This window comes from Pogona vitticeps, chromosome 3, assembly GCF_051106095.1.
Source record: "Pogona vitticeps strain Pit_001003342236 chromosome 3, PviZW2.1, whole genome shotgun sequence".
NCBI classification, from domain to species: domain Eukaryota; kingdom Metazoa; phylum Chordata; class Lepidosauria; order Squamata; family Agamidae; genus Pogona; species Pogona vitticeps.
Genome location: NC_135785.1, coordinates 167,820,629 through 167,842,114, shown reverse-complemented (window position 1 = coordinate 167,842,114; position 21,486 = coordinate 167,820,629). Strand labels below are relative to the sequence as shown.

The 21,486-nt window shown below is 40.4% G+C and overlaps 1 long non-coding RNA gene across 1 annotated transcript in view; it reads left to right on the top strand.

Moving 5' to 3' along the window:
• Nucleotides 1–20,308, top strand: part of LOC140705776 (uncharacterized) — a 37,209-nt gene extending 16,901 nt beyond the window's left edge. The window contains exon 4 of the long non-coding RNA XR_013544090.1: nt 14,720–20,308. This is a non-coding gene — a long non-coding RNA (uncharacterized LOC140705776). The remainder of the gene's footprint in view (nt 1–14,719) is intronic.
• The last annotated feature ends 1,178 nt before the right edge of the window (nt 20,309–21,486 follow it).

Below are 21,486 nucleotides of genomic sequence, written 5' to 3'. Positions count from 1 at the left end.
ATATAGGCTGATCTTCTGTCAATCTGTTTAATCTCTCCCGAGTCGGATGTAGGAGATACCAATGCTTTAGCTTTTTCAGATGACACACTTAGCTACTCAGATATGAAGTTGAAGATGGCAAAGTCACTCAAGATTGAGATAGTTACAATAACCTCCAAAAACAGAATCAGTTTTTTTAAAAAAAATGCAAAATAACACTTTCTGGTTCAGATTCAACTACTCCAAATAGTTGGAGTGCCATTTTCCTTATCACCAACATCAAAAAGCATAGAGAACTTGTATAAAGTCCAGGAAGAAGCTACATCCTTTCTATTCAAGCACCTCCAGTCAAATTCACTAATAATAATAAATAATAATTTGAAAGGATGGAAAAATGGATCTAATTGGAAGGCAAATTTATTCCATTTCTGCTCTGGGAACAAAAGTAGCCAACTATCAGGCTGTGATGGGAGCCTATTATGCTTTACATGGGACAGTATGGAAACACACTGTGATCTTGTGTAATTCCCTTTTCTCCTTTATCTGGACCTTGCTGGAGAGATGACTTGGGGATGCCAGAAGTTTCTAACAAATATGCTTTTTTTTTTTTTTTTTTTTTTTGACAGCTTGCTCAACTCAGCATTAACAACAGACTCTGTCTCTTGCTTCAGGGACATTTCACCTTTTCCATTCTCATTGAGCCATAACAAATCCCCTTCTTAATTGCATAGGGGTAGAACTCAAGTCTCTGTAACCCCGCCTCTGTGGGAAACCCAATCTATTGGGTACATCTGCAGCTGATCTTATTGGGGAGGGTGGAAAAGCCAGCCCACCTGTGGTTTCCATACTTTCTTGCCTGGGTTTTGTCTCACCCTTGTTCGGAATGGGCTCGTCCCATGGGGTTTCCCAGGATGGTCTGGACATGGCTTGTTTTCCCTCCTTTGTGCCTCCCACTGCTGTCACTCCCTGAACTTTCTCCTTTGTTCTCTCTCTTCTGTCTTGCCCCAGTAAGATGGCTTTCTATAGGTCTTCCTCCTCCATTCCTTCTCAGCATACTCCCTTGGGACTTTAAGCTCCGTCCATCTTCCTATCCAGGGGTCATTCTGTACTATCTCCACTTTTCTCTCATATCCTCCTCTTCCTCCACCCAACACACTTTCCCTTCTTCAGTTTCCAAGTACCCCCTTCCCTCTTTCTTCTTTCCTTTTATCTCCTCTCCCTTTCCCACTGAAATTATGCCCTCTGGTGGTTCCTTCTCGTCTTGTCCTTCCTGCCCCTGTTCTTCCAAATACAGTTATCTTCCAGGGTGGGCATCTGTCCCTCAGTGTCTTCAGCTGAGGAGAAAGATGGTATACTCTGAGGATTGCCCCTTGGGGTACTCTCAGCCTCACGTCGTTGTTTAGTTGTGTCCGACTCTTTGTGACCCCCCCCCCACAAAGTTTGCCAGAAAACAAATTTACACTAGCTATGGTACTTAAACAAGAGGCTCTCTCACTTGCCACTCAACAAATCCATTCTGCAAAACACTTCGTAGACTGAGCTGTAAAGGGCATGTCTGCAACGGTTGTACTATGCAGTTATGCCTGGTTGAGACCTTCAGCATACCAGATGAATCCAGGAGGTGTATCAAAGATTTATCATTTGATGGAGAAGGTCTATTTAAAACAATGACTTCATGGAAGACCTATATAAAAAATGAAATACAGCAAAATGAAGCGATACTCTCAAAAACAATACAGAACACTCTGGAAAAAACAATACATTGACCAGAGAAGAAAATAGCCTTGAGAAAAACAAAGGTCATCTTTGCAACAATCTTCCAGCTTCTATATATAACACTCATGGAAAAAAATTAAAGTCAACAATATCTTCATTGAAAAAGAGTGACATAAACACTAAGAGTAGATTTTGACTGGAATGTGCATGAGATTGACAGCATACACCAGCAGATTCTAAAATTTCAAAATACTAAAATTTTCAGTTCTTTAAGCACCTTATAACAAATTGTGTTCAATCTCCAACAACCATTGGGTGCTCACTATCATAGCCTATGATTATTCCATCAAATTTGAAATGATACCACCAGGCAGTATCTTCCAGTCAACTAAGCCATCAAAGGTTCTTGAGGAGGACGTTGCAACTCTACCGGAAAAGAATGCAATTGTACAAGCCCCATGGAAATATGAAAACAGCGGGCTCTATTCCCATACTTCACTGTACCAAAAACAAATTGGATGCATTGCTTGGTCATGCTGTGCTGTCTTCTATGTTTCTGTGATATCCAACCAGCCAGTAAGTTAGCTTGGGAGTCACCCATGTGTGTGAATGATAAAGACCAAGAAGAAGAAAGACAGGGTACTTATCTGTAATGATGGCTCTTTGGCTGGTGATTTGTGAAATCACACCACTCACTCAATCCATCTTTGTCTGTCATGCTACTTTTACTTAGGCCGTGGCGTTAGATGGAGGGAACTGAGGATCGACCATTTTGGCGGAGTCAGTATCCTAGCTGAATGTAGGGGTTTAAAGCTCTAGAATATTCCCAAGATCATCTGGACATGCACAGAGGAGACCCATATGTGTGGATTCACAGATGGCCACTTGGAGAAGGAAGGAAACTGTCTGTACCCCACCCCTATTCCATATATGGAAGCTGACTGGATTGGCAGTTGCATCTTATTTCTACAAAGGTGACACAATTGCCTTTTCCACAGCACCTGAAAGCAGCAGGCCAATTTGTGGGTCACACAGTATGCTGCATGGCTCACACAACCCTGGTCCACTTGTCACTGCTCTGTGTCCCTTGCATCTGCTGCCTGACGTGTCTGTCTTATTTATTATTTTATTTTATTGGATTTCTACCCTGCCCATCTAGACCAAAGGTCTACTCTCTCATTTTGTCTTATGGTAGACTGGCCCTGTTGGACAAAAACAATAATGTATATTCATCACATCTTTGCCATTTTATACAGGAAGAAAAAAGGTCTACTTTTTCCAAAGGGCATATATATGTAGCGAAAGCAACTGAAACTTCCCCTATATTAGGTAAAGGTAAAGGTTCCCCTTGACAATTTTTGTCCAGTCATGTTTGACTAGGGCATAGTGCTCATCCCCGTTTCCAAGTTGTAGAGCCAGCGTTTGTCCGAAGACAATCTTCCGTGGTCACGTGGCCAGCACGACTACACACGGAACACTGTTACCTTCCCACCAAGATGGTACCTATTTATCTACTTGCATTTGCATGCTTTCAAACTGCTAGGCTGGCAGGAGCTGGGACATGTGACGGGAGCTCACTCCGCCGTGTGGATTCAATCTTACGACTTCAGGTCTTCTGACCTTGCAGCACAGAGGCTTCTGCGGTTTAATCCGCAGCACCACGACGTCCCCTATATTACCTTACTCTTATTTTTTTCATGTAGCTTTAAAACACCTGGAGTGAGGAAGGGTGACAAGGTAAAGAAAGGATGGGTTCAGCTTTCTCACCCGTGTAAATCTCTTACTGTGAAATCTAGAGTATCGTCATCCTTTCCTTTTTGGCATGAATAGAGCAGACACATGAATGAACAAGTGTAGCCTTCCTTGCCTGTCACATCTAGTTTGTTACTAAGGTGAGCAGGACGAGGGTGGAGGGAAGGAAAACCTGTATTGTGCAATCTCTTCATGAAATCAGTGGGAGTGTGAAGTGTTTTATTTTGAAAGGATTGTGGCCTAACATTTTGTTGCCTTTGCATACTTTTATATATAGTCAGTTCCCTCTAATCTTGATGAATTAATCTTAAATGTTAAATGTTCACTACATTAGGTCAGAATTTAGGGCTCTTACATCCATAAGTGCCATACCCCTTTCTTCCACTTGTAAATGGGCTGTGGGTCTGCATTTTAAAAGCCACTTCTCTTAAAACCACATCTGCTCAGGAAATATGAAGCATTATTTTAAAAGTAAAATAAAAAAATAAGGAAGTGCCAAAAGAGCATGGAAACTAATGGATTTTGTTACTCTTCTGAGACAGGGCTTTATGTCATGTGGATGGTGGGAAAAATACCAATAAGTTCAGTGCAGAATTGCATACATTACGGATAACAAATACTTTGTCTAGAAAAGTCCTGAGTTGATTTTCTAGTCTGCTCTGTTATTAGGTGCAGTGATGGTTTAATAAAATTCAAAACCTAATTTTTATATACAGGTAGTTCTGAAGGCGGGCAGAATCCAACACAAAGTCTGACCAGTTTTGTTGTACTGAAGATCTTGTTGATTTGATGGAGAAATACCTTTACAGTAACAGGAAAAAAAGTCCTGAGTCAAACTGTGTTGTTGCCATAGTAACCTTATATGCACTCCACCCAAACAGCAAAGTCAGTTCTGATGTATAAACTGGTGCATGATTCTACTTGAATGCTTTCTTTACTGACAGGATTAGTTGAATACGCTTCCACCCAAACAGTGCCAACATTAATTAGATTGGATGCAGGCTGTGCATTCTACTGAAAGAAAGTTGCCTTTCATCGAAGGTAACTCTATTTTCAGAGATCCTCCTGCATGCACCACATCTCACCTCCATTTAATGGGGGGACATTTCCAGGAGGCTAGAAAGGCTGCCTTAAAAAAAGACAATTTTAGGTAGTAAAGTTACATGGGCCTAGAGTAACTATATGTAACCTAAATTACACGAGCCAAACCAAACCAAGCAAAATCAAATGCGATGTTTCAGGAAACCTCATGCTTTTGAGGAGTTCCTCAATGGCCAATATTCTGTTCAAGCCAGCAGGCATACAGTTACACCAATGTGCCAAGTATTCCACCCATCCACAAAGAATGGTCCAATTGGCCATGTGTCCCTGGTTTGACCAAGTGCACAATGTGTTGGTGGAAGTACTTCAGGGATAGCGTTTATGACTTGCCACCAGCACAACTACTGTGCACGCAGCTTCGATTTGCATGCCGGTGGCTGTGCAACAGGATTTTGGCCACTGTTTCTATGTGTCACAACACTTGTTCATTGGGCTTTTATTGTCCTACACTCAGTGTACCTTCAATGGGTCTTTTATTTGGTCTTCTAGCATAAGTACAAAAGCCTTCTTTTCATCTTCTGGCTACAAAATTGATGAGATGAACTGTTGACGTAAAGCGATTTCGTCGTCAAACGGAGTGCTCGTAATGCGAGGCACCACTGTACTTATGTATTTAGAAGATTTAGACCCCACCTGACAATGAAGATGACATAGAAGAAACCCGTAATAAACTCCTGAAATGCATTCCTCTTCCCACCACACACACCAGCATCTGGGATGGGAGCCAGACTGTGTTTCCTCCATACTTTCCATTCCTTCAGGCAACTGGACATTGAAGCCAAGTGTCATTTCTTGCAAACTTGCTGCAGCTGATCCTTATCTGGCCAACAGATGGGACCAGTTTGGTCCTTACCTTGCCATTATGTCCTTCCTCTGAGGCAGGGAGTGAAACTGCCAGTGAGTTTTAGATTCCTGGCTAAGGAGCAAAGATCAGAATGTGTTCTTTCCTGCTATTTACTTTCAGGGCAATTGCGAAGTGGACCCAGGTGCAAAGCAAACATCCTAGTGCCTAACCTTGCTTTAGAGTCAAAGCATTTGCTGCAACTTCTCCTTCCAAATCAGGGGATTTATTTATGTCTTCTCAGTTTCAGAAAAAGTAGCACGTGATCAGAGGTGCCCTCTTTTTAATATTTATACCTAAGTATTAATATTGATATCTAAATAAAAGCCTTGTCTTCCTTTAAACTAGAACTGCAGACATTGTGATCCACCAAGTGAAATGCAGTCTGCCATCTGCGTATGGTGGCCCACTATGACTCAATAAACTGGCTAGTACAAGTTGGGCAGTATTGCAAAAATAAGATTCCCATGCATCTCACTTCTCAGTGTATAAGACCAAGGTGCTTCACTGACAATGATTAGTCACAGACTAGTTAGTCACCAGTATGTCCATCAGGGCACTACTGTTAAAATATAACCACTCAACTCTTTTTTTCCTGAATGATAGAACTGATGGAAATTGTTTTCTTCAAAAATCAAGGATTCTCTCTCTCAAATTGAATTTTAAAGTATTTATTTTTACATTTTTACCCACCAGGGCTTCCAAAGTTAGATACAACAAAATGGATAATAAATATCTTTTAAAAATACATTTAAAACAACTAAAAGCCACATTAAAGGGGGAAAAAGATTTTAAAAACCAAAGTTTTTGTTGTTGTTGTTGTTTAGTCATTAAGTCGTGTCCGACTCTTCGTCACCCCATGGACCAGAGCACGCCATGCCCTCCTGTCTTCCACTGCCTCCTGGAGCTGGGTCAAATTCTTGTTGGTAGCTTTGGTGACACTGTCCAGCCATCTTGTCCTTTGTCGTTTCCTTCTCCTCTTGCCTTTATACTTTCCCAACATCAGGGTCTTTTCCAGGCAGTCTTCTCTTCTCATGAGATGGCCAAAGTATTGGAGCCTCAGCTTCAGGATCTGTCCTTCCAGTCAGCACTCAGGGTTGATTTCCTTCAGAATGGATAAGTTTGATCTCCTTGCAGTCCAGGGGACTCTCAAGAGTCTCCTCCAGCACCACAATTAAAAAGCATCAATTTTTCGGCGGTCAGCCTTCTTTATGGTCCAGCTCTCACTTCCCTACATCGCTACTGGAAAAACCACAGCTTTGACTATGACGACCTTTGTCAGCAAGGTGATGTCTCTGCTTTTTTAGATGCTGTCAAGGTTTGTCATCTCTTTCCTCCCAAGAAGCAGGTGTCTTTTAATTTCGTGGCTGCTGTCCCCATCTGCAGTGATCACAGAGCCCAAGAAAGTAAAATCTGTCACTGCCTCCATATCTTCCCCTTTTATTTGCCAAGAGATGATGGGACCAGTGGCCATGATCTTAGTTTTTTTGATGTTGAACTACAGACCATTTTTGGTGCTCTCCTCTTTCACCTTCATTAACAAGTTCTTTAATTCCTCCTCACTTTCTGCCATCAGAGTGGTATTATCTGAGGTTGTTGATATTTCTTCTGGCAATCTTAATTCCAATTTGGGATTCCTCCAGTCCAGACTTTCACATGATGTATTCCGCATATAAATTAAATCAGCAGGGAGACAATATACAGCCTTGTCGTACTCCTTTCCCAATTTTGAACCAATCAGTTGTTCCATATCCAGTTCTAACTGTTGCTTCCTGTCCCACATATAGGTTTCTCAGGAGGTAGATAAGGTAGTCAGGCATTCCCATTTCTTTAAGGACTTGCCATAGTTTGCTGTGGTCAACACAGTCAAAGGCTTTTGAGTAGTCAATGAAGCAGAAGTAGATGTTTTTCTGGAACTCTCTGGCTTTCTCTATAATCCAGCGCATGTTAGCAATTTGGTTCCTCTGCCCCTTCGAAATCCAGCTTGTACAAAAAACAAAATACCTATGAGTAAAAGTTAAAATGTTGACCATCTGCTGGAAAGTCAACATAGACAGGGGGGCTGGGGGGAGTTCCACAGTAAAGGTGTTATTACAAAGAAAGCTTGGTCATGTGTGCTTGCTAGTCTAGACTTTTGTGGTAGTGGAGCACACAACAAGATAATGTTTTAAAAAAAAAACTCAGATTCCTGCCAAAAGGAGCAAAGAGACAAACCTAACACAACACAGCATTAAGGCTGCATTCCTGAAGCTAAAAAACATATGAAATGGATCAGGATGTGTCAGAAACACATTATTAAAGCTCATGAATTGATGAACTGCATGTATTGCTGACTAAAGCAAATCAGAAAGTGTTCTCATCTACTTATTTATTCCCCTGGATATGTATGGTTGCAAGGTAACTGTTTTAAATCATGTGTATAACTCTTAAAACAATCTGAGCAGGATAAAACAATTTGAATTTTACAATCTTGGGTCATCTCAAGTCTCATGCAGTTAAAATAAATAGTTAGCACTGCTTTTTTAAAAGGCATCATTCTTTAATACTCTTGATTGTGTAAACAGGGAATTTATTCACTTTACAACAGAAGAACAAACTATATGTTTCCCTTTCATAATTATAGTGTTTTGTGCAGGCTGTTTTGACTGAGCAGCACGTTTTACCCTTGCAGGGACAAAGAGAGAGGCAGAAAAATGACTTCCTTTTTATTCTGACATTTATAGTCCATTTTGTACCTTGGGCATTATTTATTTATTTAAAAAGTCCTTATTTCTTAGTTTGCCTCCATTTTTCTTCACCAATGATCATAGTCTTGTATTCTCGGACCAATTCTTTGCATGCATATTCTTGCCTAGCCAATATGGAATCATCTATATAACAGAGCAGGCTTAGGAGAACTCTGAGATTTGCAGAATAGTGAAGAATTCTCAGAAATACAGTCCACAGGGAGTGAATGTGCTCAGTGTGCATGGAATAGTGAGTGACCAGTGGTACAATATTGCAAAGCAAAGACAAAAGTAGTATGGAGTATTCTGGTAAAGGGCATACCATGCTGATAAAAAAATCTAAACAAAAGTATTCTATGCTTAAACATTTTGTATTTTGTTTCCCTTGTTTCTAGTTAAAACTTTAATAAAATCCCAAATTCTGAAAACCACTACATACGTATTTATTATGTATTTTTGGGAAACAGACACAATTTTTTTGCAGGTGGTTGCAGACAACAAATGCCCCTGAAACATGTTATTAAGGAAAAACAAACCTATTGCAGTCAGTGTGTGATCAACATGTAATTGAGGAGATACAGAGAGATACGTAGTTGTCATTTGTGAAAGCAGGCCTAAACATTTTTGTCAACGTTGCTGGCAGACGTGTGCTATCAATATAGGATATTGATTTTCTCTGGAACAGTCTCAATTCTTGCAGGGGTTCCTTTGCCACCTGGATGACTACGAGAAAGGAAAACATGGTGTCTCGCTCCTTTAAGTCTTGTAGATCCTGAAGCTCCTGGGCAAAGCCATCCATAGATTTTCCCACGTGGCCATGGAGCTTGCTAAATCATATATAAATTCCTACCACTGTATCAGGTTTAGATTGCTAACTGAAAACTCTAATGTTATTATTCGCATGTAAGTGGAAATACACTTTTGCTCACCATATTGCACAAGACTGTGACTACATAACCCCCTTGGAACACAGCACTGAGATTAAAAAAAGGACACAAATCAATCAATCAGGCATAGCGTTTAGTAATTTTCTGAAATGACCTGTGTCTTGTATTTTCTGCAGCTTATTGAAAATAAATATATATTTTTATATGTATAGAAAGAAAATGTATTTTCATGGAGAAAGAAAAAAAGCAGAGGTCACTGTCATTTTGTTGAAATATCTAGGTGGGCAACAATTAATTGTTTCAGAGGAATGGTTTGTACCGGGTTTTCAGAGTGTCTAGTTTTGGGATTGACCTCACATCTGAAGTTTATACAGAATTGACATTCCAGGCCGTAGCCTTCCTGCCATGCATCAGTATTCATATCAGTGTGTGGGGTCTGTTTCTTTTCTTACAAAGGGCTGGTTAGATACGTTTACTAATTAAAGCTTCTTCTACACACAAAGATTGGTCTTCATAAATTCATTGCATGTAATAGATTGGCCTCAACTTCTGACCAAAATGGTTTCGGGGAAGTCTTTTCTTACCTGCTCTGTAAAATGTAGCCTGATAAGGAGTTCTGGAGAACTCCAAAGGTAGCCTGTTTCTGAGATTTTATGGGCCTAATATAGGTATTGCCAGATAGCTAATGCAGTGAAGTGCATAGAACATCAATAGCAGACTCCAGAGACTTGGGTTCCAAATCCCTTATTGGCCAGGAAAATTCACGGTGTGTGTGTGTTCATTTACATTTATTTTTTTTATTTATTTGATTATTTGATTTTTACCCCGCCCCTCTAGACAGCGTCTACTCGGGGCGGCTTACATAGGCTAAAACAAATTAAAAGAACATATAAATAACATATATAATACAATAATTATAAGCAATATTATTCAAGATGGCTAAAACTCAAAAGAGAACACACATCAACAAAATGGAGAGCAGCTCTTCAAATGGAGGATCATTCTACCTGAAAGAGGCCATATGGCCACCTTACCACACTGACTGGGGCATTCTGGACGTTTTGGTCTGAAAAAGTAAAATTTCTAAGTTTTGTGCTTCTGCAAATATGTCTGCCAGAAACCACTGCCTTAGGCAGTGGCCTAAGATTCAGTAAGTTAAAAGGCTTCAAAGGGCTCCTATTGGAGGATATTGTACAGAACAGTAAGAGGGATTTTCATAGGTTTCCTTGACAAATGGCAACATGGCCACAACACGGCTATGTTATTCTTACACAATTAGTTAAGAACATAATATAAGAACATAAGAAGAGCCGTGCTGGATCAGGCCAAGGGCCCATCTAGTCCACCTTCCTATATCTCACAGTGGCCCCACCAGATGCCTCTGGGAGCACACAAGACAACTAGATACCTGTCTCCTGACAACCCTCCCCTGCATCTGGCATTTGGAGGTACCTTTCTTCTAAGCCTGGCGATTATACATGACTTGTAACCTGCAATTGACTTTTCCTCCAGAAATCTGTCCAATCCCCTTTTAAAGGCACCTAGGTCAAAAGACTTCACCACATTCTGTGGAAAGGAGTTCCACAGAATAACAACACTCTGGGTAAAGAAATATTTTCTTTTATCTGTTCTCACTCTCCCCAACACTCAATTTGAGTGGCTGTCCCCTGGTTCTAGTATTGCGTGAGAGGGAAAAGAGCTTCCCTCTATCCACTTTATCCATCCCCTGCATAATTTTATACATCTCAATCATGTCCCCTCCTCAGGTGCCTTTTCTCTAGACTAAAGAGCCCCAAACGCTGTAGCTTTTCCAGCCCAGCCCAGTCATCATTTTAGTCACTCTCTTCTGCACCTTTTCCAGTTCTACTATGCCTTTTTTGAGGTCCAGCGACCAGAACTGTATGCAATACTCCAGGTATGGCCTCACTAGTGTTTTCTACAATGGCATTATAATGTTGGCTGTTATTGATGCCTAGCATGGAATTGGCCTTCTTCACTGCCACTGCACACTGGGTTGACACTTTCATCAAGCTGTCCACCAGCACACCAAGATCTCTTTCCTGATCCATCACGGACAGCTCAGAACCCATTAACTGATAACTAAAATTTAGATTTTTTGCCCCAGTGTGCATTACTTAACATTTTCTTATATTGAAACACATTTGCCATTTTGCCACCTATTCTCCCAGTTTAAGCAGAAAGTCCCACCCCCTAGGCCCCACCCCCAGGCCATGTGGTGAGGAGACAAAAAGAAACCTCAGGAAAAAAAACTCAGCAAAACATCCATGCAAACATACCTGGCCTTCACCCTCAGCCCAGCTTCCTAGGGAAAAGGGTCCAGGGTCCTGGGACACACTCTCTTAAAGCAGAAAGTTCCAACCCCTAGGCCCCACCCCAGGCCATGTGGTGAGGAGACAAAAAGAAACCCCAGGGAAAAAAAAACTCAGCAAAACATCCAAGCAAACATACCTGGCCTTCACCCTCAGCCCAGCTTCCTAGGGAAAAGGGTCCTGGGTCCTGGGACACACTCTTTTAAAGCAGAAAGTCCCAACCCCTAGGCCCCACCCCAGGCCATGTGGTGAGGAGACAAAAAGAAACCCCAGGAAAAAAAAACTCAGCAAAACATCCATGCAAACATACCTGGCCTTCACCCTGCATGCCTGTTTACTTTATCAAAGAATTCTAAAAGGTTTGTAAGGCAAGACTTACCCTTACAGGAGTCATGCTGATTTTCCCTCAGTTTCCCTCCCTTAGTTGTCCTAAGATGATTTACTATGAAGTCTCAGTCAGAGGTAGAGAAATGACAGCTTCCAGAAAGACCCACTGCTGCTATGCTGTTGGGGAATTCTGGGAGAGCTATAATCTTAAAAAGTTTTAAGTGTGCAGATTTGTATTTTTTTTGGACTACAATTCCCAGAATTCCATAGATAGCTGTGCTGCCTTGGGGATTCTGGAAGCTATAGTCCATAAAGCACAAATCTGCACACATCTTACCATCTGTGAGAATTTATGCCCATACAGAGAAGAGGGAGTTTTCCTTTAGCAACAGGAAAAAAAGTAATATTAATTTTGTGTATAAACACTTTTGAACCTATAAAAATATTCTAACAAATACAGTAGTAATTACATCAGGTAAGTAAATGCAAGTTACATTCAGATTACATTGTTACATTCATTATTGTAAGGCAGATATTGTTATTTTTAAAAATTTTCATGCTTCATCTTTTAGGATATCTTTTTATCAGTTGGCTTGCAAATGTCAAAAGCAATACAAATGGTAGCTGAATAGTAAATTCAGTAGTTATCAAAAACTATCAAAAATAAACTTCCTCCCCTTTAAAGCATTTTCAAAGCCTTTCAAACGCATAGAGAGAGAGGACTGCTAGTTTTGCTTAAGGGGTGTTCTAGACTAGGGTGCGTTAAAGGCTGTATTTCTTTCCTTTCCAATCAGAGGAGGTGCATTCAGCAGAGGTAGCACTTTCTGCTTTCTATGTAGCTGAGGTGCAAAAAAACAGTCAATACAGTCACTGGAAGGTCACACAGGAAAAAAAGATCTCAGGAACAATTCAGATGTTGTAAACATGTGGCTCTATGTCAGTCTCCAATCACTGTGACTTTGTAAGTCTGTAAATCAAATGTGAATATGAACTTCCTTCATATATGAGTTCAAATCTGAATGTCACTGCATAATTCTCATCACTTAATCCAAACAGTGAGTTAATTTAGTTAGTTTGTTACTTTGCTGAAAATATTTCCTTCTTGTGTATTCTAAGAGGGTTGCTATTGTTTAATATTTCCTTGTGCTCCCACTTGATAAGAGGGTAAACTGCCCATTTCCCCAAAAACTGGATAATATTGCCAGAGTATCCAGTATATGTATAAACTACTTACACAGAATATCTTACAGTAGGTTTTCATCAGTTTGCTTTTGCTCCATTGCCACTATATGGGATCTTTCTAGAAATAATGTAACTATCCATTCATAAATACAAAGGTGGCAGTTTAGCCAAATTACGGTAGTATTTCAGATTCACTCCAGATAGTTACATGGTCAATTTCCCCCCCTATGCTGATTCCGTTATGTAGAGAAGCTATTTTATTTAACAATCTGAATTCAGGGGTCACAGAATTTGCAAGACAAACAAAAAGAAAAAAACTTGTCAGGCTAGCTTCTAGTTTTGCACATTGTTTATCTGAAAATAATGTGCTCTTTAAAAATAATCAAAAACAGTCAAACTTCACTGCAGCTCTCTTGTTTTCCATTTCTGTATGGTTTTAACCATGCAGATTTCTGTAAATACTGAAATAACTACTTGAAAGAATGCGTTTTACATCCCTCGAAACTGAATCAAAGATGAAAGGTGTTTCCTGGACTGTGCCATTTCCTTTATTAATTATTATTAAGAATATACGTCAACATCACTTCATATATTACAGAAAAGCTAAGTACACATCTGTCCACGTTATGTGGCCATAATCTAACATTGTTAATTATGATTTAATTATGTTAATTTTGACTTTTTTCTGCTAATGTCAATACACAAGATTTAAGCACCCAATTCCCCTACCAAATGAGGAGGATTGTAAGGTTTTGAACTTGGATTGCACATATCCATGGGTTTTTGCGTTACTTAGCTGTAATTCTGGACCATTTCTCCTTGTAACTTCACATACATGTTGAACAACAGCAGAGATAAAAACCAACACTCTGCTATCTCATACAGCTGCCAAGCAAAGAAAGCCTAAGCCAAATCTCTCTCCCCCCCCCCCCCCGTAACACGAAGGAAATAGAAGGACTTACACATCAGAGGAATGAACAGAAACTAGGCCAGTAAAAATATGTTTGCCTGCAGCATTCTTCCACTTTCCACTGTAAAGGGATTACAACCTGAAAATTGGAAAGACACTTTCTTGGCCAATAGCTGTGATACCAATTATGATGGTTGACTCAGGGTTGTTTGCAAATATTCCACCTTTGGGGAACAATTTCCACATCCTCTTATCTGCTGCAAGATCTCTTGCAATTGTTCCTGGACATGTTCTAGGGTGTTCAGTTAGGGCTAAATGCAGTATTAGTCCCACCTAGAGCAGACTGATTCAAATAAGTGGACTGGAACGTAAGTTACTGCGACTTACTGCCTAATGGTAGGGCCAGGTTTGACATGAGCATTGAGGGACAAAAATTCTGGCTAGCATGCTGATATTCATACAAGGAAAGCTGCAGCATAAATTCATGATGATGATGATGTGTGCATGTGTGTATCTATATGAATGGGCTATTAAAAATTTAATACCAAGGAAAGGGCTCTTCCGTATCACTTCAGGTCAAAATGTATTTAATGGAATAAGTAACTGGCAGTTTCCAGTACTATAATCATAAAATATAAATAAATGAAAGCAGTCTTATATGCATTTACTGAGAAGTAGAGCCCATCTATTAACTCCTCAGTAGATCTGAATAGGATTGAATACATGGGATTACATGCATGTGTGAATCAGACCTGTGGTCTGGGGGATTTGTATAACAGTGCTGGTTTACTTGAGCCCTTGTAAGAATTAGGCTGTCAAAACCTAGCCAATGGCATGTCAGTGAAAATTCATTAATTTTAATTTTAATAAAATTCCAGTTGTCAGGGTTTTTTTAAAAAAGAAAACTGAATACTAATTATAAAACTTGCTCTTTCTTTCTCTTCCTTCCTTCCTTATTCCGATTCCAGCCTGCCTTTCCATCTTCCACCCGGAGCAGCATCTGCCTGCTGCCTGTGTCAGGGCCCCACCCAAGAAAGCAAGGCTGTGCTTGTTTTGCATAGCAGATGGAAGCTGTCATGCTAGAAATTCCATTATGGCAAGATTTACTGAAAATGAAATACATAATAATTAGCTACCTTGTCAGCAAATATAGTCAGTGACGCACATTTGTTCTTTATTGGCTTTAAATGAAATTGAAAATAAAGTCTGCATTTAAAGAGAAGAAAGGGACTAAGAGAGGCCACTGTGTTTGACATCAAACACACCCTTTAAAATTAATGTTTTGTTCCCTTGGGATAATTCTACTTAATGTGGCAGTTTTCTTCTCCATGTCTTTTTTAAAAATACCTCCGCAACCCCTCTGTGCCATGCAAAACAACAACTCTCATTCAAACACCCTCGCACCATCTGCCAAATATTAAAAAGGCTATAGTGTCGTTTGCTTATTTGATCTAGACTGTGACTCGCCCAGAAACTAGGATCTGGCATGCCAAGTTTCATTTTATGAGCAGAGGGGTTCATTTCATACAGTGAAGTGGCTGCAATCAAGTGGAGGAGCCCACCAGCACTGGGGTGAGTGTATTACTTTTGTCAATTCACCTTTCCCTGTACAAATCCTCACCGTTTTGCTGAGTTCTCAAGTCCTCAAGGGGGGCTAAAGTGGGAAACAGTGGAAGGCACTCATCCTTTCCACAGCCAAAATAATGTTCCCAGGATGCTCCCAAAAAGAAACTTACAACTAATCCTGCATGTCTGAGATAAAGCCAGTGGAGACAAGATGTGCCTACCTTTCATTCAGGGAAGTAGTCAAGAGTGATGGAACAAGCTCTCTCGGAAATGAAGCACTGAGAAGCTGCATTCTTCCAAACAGGCCTCCACCCATGGTCCTGACCTACTGTTCTTTCCTCTTTATGCATCTTGGACCCTCCAAAGCACAGGGGCACCAGACCTCTTCTGACTCATTTTTCGAAAATCTGAGCTTAACACATGTCAGTGAGAGCTGGGTACTATCTTGCTATTGGTACGAAGGTCTCTGTTGTTGATCAGAAATAAGAAGAGCAAAAGCTTAGTATCAGAGCACATATTTTGTTCTGAGACACTCCCTAGCGTGTCCAGGCAGTGCTAGAAAAGGCACTGCTTAAAACCATGGAGAACCAGGAACTGTGAAGTAGCTCAGAAGTTGACAACCTCAGACCCTACAGCTGAGTCCAGTTCGTTACATTCCTTTCCCTGTGACACCATCATTTTGGTGGTTTTCCAATGTTTTGACACTTTCCCCCATCTTCTAGAACAGTGGTTCCTAATCTTGAGTCTCCAGATGTTCTCGAATGACAAACTCCCAGAAATCCTGGTCAGCACATCTAGTGATGAAGGCTTCTAAGAGGGGGGACCCAAGGGAGGGAAGCACTCATATGCTGCTCTCTTGTAAGGCTTTTACTGCAGTAAAAGAGCTTTAAATTAAAATATGCTGCTATTTTGGTCCCACCCTTTGTCCGTCATTGGAATGCATACCCACCCACCCCCAACAACGTATCTGAAAGGGAATTCAGCCCTTAGGCTGCAAGAGATTCCTAGGATGCAGCAGGCACCACGGACCTAGAAGGACTACAGGTTTGTCTGGGAAAGCAGTGCTTTCTTGTTCTTATTTCCAAAGTGTCTGTTTAGTGCTCGCCTGTCAGTGTTCAGTGAAGGATATTTCAGCCTTGCATCTACAGGAGAGAAAAGAAAGCCAATTCTCATTCATTTCAGTCAAGTGTTGGGTTTTTTGCATACTATTTCTTAAAGGGAGGTCAATAAAAAGTGTTTGAAATAACTCTGCAGTCCTATTTGGCTGAGCACTCCCTTTTGTTATTTAACACAAAACAGCAATCAAAGCTGTGTAAAGAATGCTTGGCAAAGATAGCATGAATGCAATTCGATCATGGTCTTTGTATTCATATGGGGCCTTAGCTAAATTGCAGGGGAAATAATTTACTTGGATAAAAATGAAACATTCTGCTGAAAGTATAATTTTTCAAACAAAATGATTAAGTTGGAAAACAATGGAATCATACCATAAATCGGAAGGAGCACCAGAGTAGCTGTTGTATGTTATGTGCATGGCTGAACATAAATGCATCAATTGTTTGATTTCCTAAATATAAAGATTGTATAGCTGGAAGTACCAGAAAGTGCAAGATGTGTGTATGAATCATTAACACTGCTTCTGCGGTAGAGAATGACCTTCATGTCAAAAAACTAGAGATCAATGAGCAAACATCAAGCAAAAATGCACCGCAGCAGATGAACTTGATCAATGAACAGGTCATCACCATCACTTCTGTTACTTCCATGACTTGAGCAAAATCCACTCAAGGTGGTTCTCAGCCATGCTGAAAGCTGTATTTGGATCACAGCTGCAATCTGAGCCATATCAACACAGAAATAACAATCAAATAGAGGACACAACACAAAACAAAACTACGGTCATATGGTTGTATTTCATTATCACATGAGTTCAAAGATAAAACAGAAACACATTGCGTGGTCTCCTAATTATTATTTTTATTTTTGTACCAATGTAGGAATTATATTTTTAGTAGTGAGCTCACTATTTAGTCAAAAAGTCAACACACATTCTTAGGTTAGTCATCTTCTCTACTTTGGGGAGTTATTCTGAATTCAAAAGTGGGGAAGAGAAAAATAAATGGCTCCTCTGTCCATGCACAGAAGGCAGCCCTCTGAAAAGTAGAACCTGTGGGCATCTGGACAGCAGCATACAACCATCAAATATATGAGTGAGCCATCATCCACACATTCAGAGGCCCATGAAGGAGATATATACTAATTCACCCTCTGAGCAGCTCCACTTGACTACTACCAATGAATGCTGAAAGCAATGTGCAAATTATTAGTAGTAATAGTCACTGTTATTTTAAATATATGTTCCCATAGTTTTGTGATAGGGAAAAGGGAAAGCAGACCAGAGACCAAAGTGTTAGGAAATGTCAGTGATCACATCCTGGGGGGAACATTCATTTCTGGGGGAAAAAAGGATTCAGCATGCTTTCAGTACTTTTCCAATTATACAGTATTTGCCCCAATAAGGCTTTGCTGCTACATTCAGTGCTTTTGGAGGGTGACCTGCCACACTATTTTTGCCCACCTGAAGACACAGTTTGTTCCTGGAGTGGAGTTTGGGTTTTCACTTTCTAAGAATGTGCTTCAGCTGCTTCCTGTGGGGAGCTTTTAGCTAACACACAATTAAAAACCTTTTAAAAATAGGTCCAAGAGAAATGCCCCAGAGAAATCAGGGCAGGGAAATCCATTTGTAAGGATCTTTCCCCCACAACACAAGAATTTCAAACATTTCCTGTATTTTTCAAAGACATACTGTAGTTATAATCCTGTTCAATTTACCATGCATGTTAACTGGCAATGTGGAAGTGGCTACAAAGAAGTACAGGGGTCTTGCCAGCTTGCATATCTGGTCACATGACTGGTTCCTGCAGTCACTTCCACACTTGCAGTTCCGAACACAATAAATTGAACAGCATACTAGCCACAGAGTTGCATCGGGGACCCTGCACCACAACAAACTGTGACCAACTGGGGCAGAAATTTGGCCCCACCTGGAAGAGCCCAATAATGACTTGTTGATGGCTGTCTGTTTGCTCCTACTTCTCAAGGAAATAGGAGCTGGCTGAAGGAGTCAGTTTTAAAAACAGGGATTTAAAATTTCTGAATAAACTGAGTATTCCCACTTGGATATGAAGTCATTTAAGTTGATTCTGAGTCCCCTGTACTGTTGTCCCAAAACTAGAGCTGTTATGTTTACAGTACTGATTATTCTTAGCTCAGTTGCCATGGAACAAAGCCTGGTTAAATCCCTGTGTTGAATCAAATGCAATCTCTCTTTCTAATCCTGCTGCCTTATTTTTCTTATCACAACTGCTGAAACAGCATTTACATATGCTGTACTATGAAGGCACAAGATTTACATGATACCATTTCACTAGAGCAAAAGATAGTCTTTGCTGTATTGAATGTATAAATCTTCAAAGCACAAACATTTTGAATGAGGTAGTATGTTCTAATCAGTCTCACTAGAATGTTATTTCATTTTATTTATTATTTAAATACAGCACTCTAATGAAAAATTGGGTGGCCCACATGCTAAATAAATAAATAAATAAATAAATAAATAAATAAATAAATAAATAAATAAATAAATAAATAAATAAATAAATAAATAAATAAATAAATAAATTTGTTATCGACTTACTTTATTACAAGTATATATCTGTTGCTTTTCTGCCCATCAGGACTCTTGAAGTAATGTAAAATACATTAAATTGTTATTTAAAAGTAGATTAGAAGCTGTTGATCTGTTGCTAGGATATTCCCCAGCAGCATGGGAGAAGTATGGGTATGCACAACCCTTAACTATGAACCTTTCGACAGACCATACCCTACAGGATATGCGTTACAATTAAAATATAAATGGACAAGTTTAAAATATATATATATATACAAATTAAATGTAATGCGAGTCAAAATATAATTAAAAGAAACATGCACTAAAATGCTATGAGTTGGATGAAAAATTCACCCTCTGGGAACAGTGCTCCTTCCAACCATGGAAGACTTTAGCTCTAGAGAAGAGAGCCCTCTGGTGGAGCATGACTGTTGTCTGCTGTCTGCATAGTCCTCCAAGCCTCTGGAAGAAAAGACTGGAAGGCACAAGGGAGGAAATACACAGATTTTTGCTTCATGCCAACAAAAATGCAGCATAAAAAGACAATACCAGGGAAGATCAAAACAACTCAAAGGAAACAAAGAGCAAAAGATAAAAAAGACTGGAGCTAAAACATGAAAAGCTACTGCATGGTTTAAAAGCCTTGGGGTAAAGCAAAAAATAAGTTCCCCCCCCCCTTGGTTCTTAAGATATTAGAGAAGATTAATTGTTCTTGTCGTCATCATCATCATTGGCATCATGATGATAATAAACTCACATGAGTACAAGTAACCTAGAAAATACATAACCACAGTACTTAACATTGGAGTGTACACGTCCTTGGAGTCCAAACCCCTCTCCAAAATAATTCCATCAGCAGTGAAGAGGGGTTGCCCCTTTGCCACTGAAAGGATGAGAGGAGACTGGGATGTGACCGTGGCTGTCTCTTTGTGCATGAAAGGATATGTGGGGACTTGGCCTTCTATGATATATACCCGGTGCTATGTGTGATGACAGCTGAATCATTTTCTTCCACAGTGCTTGCTTTCCCTGTAGAAATCCTCCTGAGTATGTGGTTGGGCATGTTGGCGAGAGATTCTTGCATTAATATTCAGAGATCCTCATGTATATGGAACGTGAGTTGAAGAAAATGAATGATTTATTGAGTGAGAAAATGCAAATACAAGATGAGGAGCAGTCTGGTCCTTAAATTAGAGAAGGAAAAGCTAGTTGAAGGTTGGTTGAGTTCCTCAGATTCAACTTCCTTCATGGACCTGGTCGAAACTGGCATCAGTAACAACGGGAAATATATTCATCAGATTCTGAGAGATAAAATCTAGGTGAACAGGAAAAATGTGTTAAATCCCAAGGAACTCCTAGATGAAATTCTTGGTATTACCCTGTTTTCCCCAAAATAAGACCGGGTCTTATATTAAGATGTTTTATTCTTGTCATGGACAACAATCTACATTTATTCAAATGCAGTCATGTCATCTTCTGGTTGCTGCACAATGGTAGAGGGCGGGGTTTCATTTAACTAGGGCTCATTTTTGGAGTAGGGCTTATATTACAAGCATCCTTGTAATATAAGGACAAGACGGAAGTGCTGAGGGTGGGCCCCCCCACAGTCGGGGATTTGGGTAACTCCCTCTCTTTTGGAGGGGTGACTCTCCCTGCTAGGGATGGGGTACGCAGCTTGGGGATCCATCTGGACCCGGTGCTCTCCATGGAGTCACAGGTGGCATCGGTGGTCCGCACCGCCTTTTTTCACCTTAGGCGGATAGCCCAGCTGCGGCCCTACCTGGAAGTGGGGGCGCTCACCATCTTAGTACATGCGCTCGTAATCTCAAGATTAGACCACTGTAATGCGCTCTACGTGGGGCTTCCTTTGAGGCTGCTGCGGAAGTTACAGGTGGTGCAGAATGCGGCGGCCAGATTACTTAGTGGAGTGAAAAAATTCCAACATATTTCGCCCACTCTGGCCGCATTGCATTGGCTGCCCATCAGGTTCCGCATCGACTTCAAAGTGTTAATGCTTACGTATAAAGCCCTAAACGGTTTAGGGCCTCGATACTTGGCGGAGCGCCTTCTCCCACCAAGTTCTACCCGGGTCACACGGGCGAGCCAGGAGGTGAGGCTGAGGAGCCTAACACCGAGGGAGGCCCGGAAAGAGAAAACAAGAAATAGGGCCTTCTCGGCGGTGGCTCCTCCTGACATTCGCGGAGCTCCCTCGCTGGGCACTTTCAAGAATCTATTAAAGACCTGGATGTTTCGGCAGGCCTTCTCATAAGACTATTTTTGATTTTCTTATTTCTTTATTGTCTTTTTTCTTTTACCTGTTTTGTAATTTGTTGTTTTATTCTTATTGTATTTTAACTTTGTTGTAAGCCGCCTAGAGTAGTCTTCGCGACTAGATAGGCGGGATATAAATAAAATAAATAATAATAATAATAATAATAATCCTGAAAAATCATACAAGGACTTATTTTCAGGTTAGGTCTTATTTTAGGGGAAACAGGG